Source organism: Chrysochloris asiatica, unplaced genomic scaffold, assembly GCF_000296735.1.
Source record: "Chrysochloris asiatica unplaced genomic scaffold, ChrAsi1.0 scaffold00034, whole genome shotgun sequence".
In the NCBI taxonomy this organism is placed as follows: Eukaryota; Metazoa; Chordata; class Mammalia; order Afrosoricida; family Chrysochloridae; genus Chrysochloris; species Chrysochloris asiatica.
The window spans coordinates 4,996,708-5,001,150 of NW_006408552.1; the positions used below are offsets into that span (position 1 = coordinate 4,996,708).

Genomic DNA, 4,443 nt, shown 5'->3' on the forward strand with positions numbered 1-4,443 from the left:
CACCAGTCTGTGGCTCAGAGCCTCAGCAGCATTTGGTAGTATCCATGTGTCTGCCTTTTGCCCATCTGATTGGGTGGGAGATGGCATCTCCTTGTAGCTTGATTTGCATTTCCTTGATTACTGGGTTCCCTGGGAGACTGAACTGAGGCAGAGCTCCAGTTTCCAGGATTGTCCAGTTTGGTATCCTCTCTGAGGGCCAGCCCCATTCCTGTCCATCTGTCATTGGGTTCTGCTCAGTCCTGCTTAAACACTCACTGTGTGGGTGGCTTGGCAGGCCATGGCCTGTGCTTGGGCTGTTTTCCCTCCTGGGCCCTTAAGCACCCAGACTCTTTATTCTGCTTCCTTCCGCCCGCCCCCCGCCATAGCTCCTGCCCTGCTCATTGCTGTGGTGGTCCCATGCATTCGGGGGCCTGGCCCGTGGGCCCTAGGCTCTGGAGAAAAGGGCTGGCCACCATGGCAGGAGACTACACAGACCCTGAGCAAGGGAAAGGGGGGCATAAAGCATGGAGATAGCTGAGCCAACAACTCATTCCACCAAAGTGCAGACAGCCCGTGAGGCTGAGCATGGTGCTGAGGTCACTAAGCAGAGGTGTGTCTGGTCCGTCTGGTGCTGGGAACCCCGCTTCTCCATGCCTGCCCTCTCCCCATTGGAGCTGGCCGCCAGAGATGGGCTTTCCACTGCCCTACTTGGCATCTTTTCCTCCTCTGTGGGCCACGAGGGCCGTACCCTGGGCCCCTAATTGGTGGAAAGCTCTTGGGCCTTATCCCCACTGAAACTCCAAGCAACTGAAATGTAAACCCTGAAATGCAGCTGGGTGTGCCCCGGGTAAATGGGCAATTGAGGGCGGACAAAAGGACCCGCCTGTGTGAATGACCACCCCCACACTCCCGCCTCTCCCACAGTCTCCAGAAAGGCTGGCGTGTGCATGGGACCCATGGAGATAGTAACAGAAGCTGGGTTGTGGGCCAGCTGCCACTTCCTGTCCAGCTCCTGGTGTCCTGCTCAAGGCGCATGTGCAGTACGTTCCCAACTGGGTCCTCAGCACTCCCTGTGAAGCAGCTGCACTTCCCCCTCATTTTGATTGTTGTTAGCTTCCATTGAGTCATCCTTGACTCACGGTGACCCCCATGCCCAACAGGACAAAATTGCCCCATCCTGCACCTTCCCCATGATCAGTAGTGGATCAGGCTGTTGTGGTCCATAAGGCTTTTACCGGCTGATACTCAGAAGTAGATCTCCAGGGCTTTCTTCCTAGTGTGTCTGCGTCTGGAATTTCTACTGGAACCTGCTCAGCATCAGAGACACACACGAGAGCCTCCATTGAACAGACAGCTTGGTGGCTGTGCAGGAGATGCGTGGCCGCCAACCAAACCACATGGAAGATTCCCCAAGAGAATTCTACCACGGAACCGCCAATGCCCCGTTACTCCCACTGAGGCAGTGCCAATTCTTATCAACCCTGTCTAGGGTTTCCAAGGAGTGGCTGGTGGGTTTGAACTGCCGACCTTGTGGTCTAGCGTGTTATCCTGAAGTGCCACACCATTTTAGAGGGGATGAAACTGAGCCTCTTCGTGTGCTACATTTCCGCAGCCACCCACAGCAGGTCTGGGGTTTGGACTTCAAGCTTCATGAGATTCATGCCTCCTTTGCTGGCCTCCCTGGCCGGGGTGCCGTTAATCACGTTTTCCAAGGAGCCACTCACTTCCTCTCTCCATGAAGAGCTCTACTGAGTCACAAAGGGATGGTTGGCCTGGGGCCTTCTCCCCCTCTTCCTGCTCACCACCCTCCCTCCCAGCTTCGGAGGCCTTGGATGGGGTCAGGCTGACAGCCCCTCCCCACCCGTCCCCAGAGCCTGCAGTGAGTGCTGAATGCCGCTTTGGTTCTCCTCTCGCTGGCTCCTCTGATCTCCTTTGTCAACCCTGGGCAGCGGGCGCTCTCCCTGGAGACCAGGGGTCTCACAAATGTTATTCCAGGGAGGTAGTGAAGACTCCAATTGTCACTCAGCTCCTAGCCCACAGCTTTGAGGAAGGCCCTGAATGTCTCTGAGGTTCGGCTGCTCCACTGTGAGGTGACCGCTGCCTGATGAGGCCACCTTGGTACCTGGCCTGGCATGGAAGAGGTACTTGAGAGCGGAGGCTGCTGGGCAGTGGGAGGAGCATCCCTGGGACCTATGACCTTTTGTCCATAGCAGGTGTGCACTGGTTTCCTGTTCCTGGGCTCCGTGTCTGGCACCGTCCTGGGCCTGGTTCTCAGAGGCTGCCTGTGGTCTCCTGGGATTGGAGGTGAGCATTAACCGGGATGGTGTACTCTCGCCACTTTGGCTCAGCATGTAGCCCTGAGCTCAGCTCTCCATCGGTGAGAAGTGCCTGGGAGACTTCCTGGCAACAACAACATTAGGCAACATTGGAGCAGTACCCTAAAGACCATTGTCCTCACTGGCTTGGGCTTTGGGGGAGTCTGGGAGGATTTTATTTTTTATATAATTGTTAACACATACCATAAAGCTCTGGTAGCATAGTGGTTATGAGTCAGGCTGCTAACCTCCAGGTCAGCAGTTCGAAACTACCAGCTGCTCTGCAGGAGAAAGATGAGGCTTTCTGCTCCCATAAAGATTTACATCCTCGGAAACCTTATGCAGAATCGCTGAGTCTGAACCGATTCCTTGGCACATAATCAGAAAACCATAAAGCTCACCTAATGTAAGCTCACGGTTCTATGCAATGTAGTATAAATAAGCAATTGTTAACTCTCACCGCAATCCAGTTTTAGAACACTTTTTTCCTCGCCTAAAAGGTCTCTGGTGTACGTGTGCTGTTCATCCCATCTCCCACCCTCTTGGTTTTCTAGTGCTGCTGTAACTTGTGCGTGGCTGTAACACATAAAAATGTGTCCTCTCACAGTTTATGCGCTGGAAGGCCAGCTCTAGGGGAGGGCTCTCCCTGTCATTATGAGGAAGGGCCTTGTCTCCTTTCAGCCTCTTTAGGCCCAGCATCCTCGGAGATTTCTATGCATCTTGGCATCAGTCTTCCCCTGGATCTAGGAGCTTCACAGTACTGCAGAGCCCCCAGGTTGAAAGCATGCACCACCAAAGGACACAGAGGGGACTAAGAGCTGGTGGCCAGGAGGCAGACTTGCAGAATGTGCTCTTTGGTGGTGTAAATTATTATATATGCCTGAGTGTTGTTTTTTTTTGTTTGTTTGTTTTTTTAAATCTAAAATGAATAGAGAGAAATATTGTTAACTGATGGTACTTGGAGGGGATTATAGTCATTGTAACGAAACAAGGTGTATGATTTGTTGAATGTAAAACTGATGATTTGGCCTGTTAAGTTTCACTCAATCAACAATAAAACCTTTAAAAAAAATAAAAAAGGTCATCAAAAAGACCAGAGAGTCAGTATTTACAAGATAATTATTTCGCTGAGGTCTTTCCTTGAAGAGCTGCCTTCTGACTAAGATGCCACTAGTGAAGCAGCGGCAAGTCTTCTGTCTATACCCGAGACTGGTGTAGACCAGCCAGCCAGCCAGGTCCTGCTCCAGGAAGCAGGCCTGGGTCTTGCTGAGTTCCAGAGATGGGAGAAGAGAAAGAAAAGGAGATCCTGGTCAGCGTTGGCTCCTCCGTGGCTGGGAACGGAGACCTTCCTGAGCCCCCAAAAAGGTGAGGAGGGGACCAGAGCAAGCAAGAAACTAAAGAAACGAAGAAGCAGAAAGGGGCTTATCTTGAGTACACTTTGAGCTTGCCCACTCTGGTCCCCACCTACCTGGTGACCTACTCAGCCCAGAGCCCTTGGCTCTATGAGGTGGGGGTACTCACTGAGTTTACGGGTCGGGGAGACCAGGGATGAACTGGCAGCCTTGTGGCAGAAATGGAAGCATAGGAGCCCTAGGGAACACAGGGCCCAGATGAAGAAGAAGAAAATCTACCAGTAGGAGACTTGTCCCTAGGCCCCCTTGAGGTCTCCCGGCCCATGAGGAGCAAGCTCTAGGAAAGGAAGTAAAAAGTCAGCCAGAAAGAGGGAAAAAAAAAGAGTAATCTTATACAATTTGATGAACTTGACCTACACCTATGGATGCAGTAGCTCAAAAGAAGGAACAAATCATTCCCACCTCCTCCATACACATACTAGACAGGGATGGGCAACTTGGACATTGGCTACCCAAAATGGAGGGCTACAAAGGCAAGAAGTGACTGGCTTACAAGCTTTCAAGAGGAAACCTAGATCCAGAGGGAGTGGAGAAAGGTAGAATCTCCACTGAGTAGCATCCAATCTGTCTTGGCGGGGCTGATGAAAGGAAATGCTGATAGGTCTCTTGTGATACAATAGTGAATAATTGTTATCAGGACTGATTGTGAAGGTTGGAAATGTAAAGGTAGATGTTTTGTAGCAAGGAGGGGAGTGATTAACTTTTCAGTCTAGGAGCAGAGGTCCCTGGGACCATCG

At 51.8% G+C, this 4,443-nt stretch overlaps 1 pseudogene; it reads left to right on the forward strand.

Moving 5' to 3' along the window:
* Window positions 1–503: 503 nt before the first annotated feature.
* Window positions 504–4,443, forward strand: part of LOC102817734 — a 13,322-nt pseudogene continuing 9,382 nt past the window's right edge.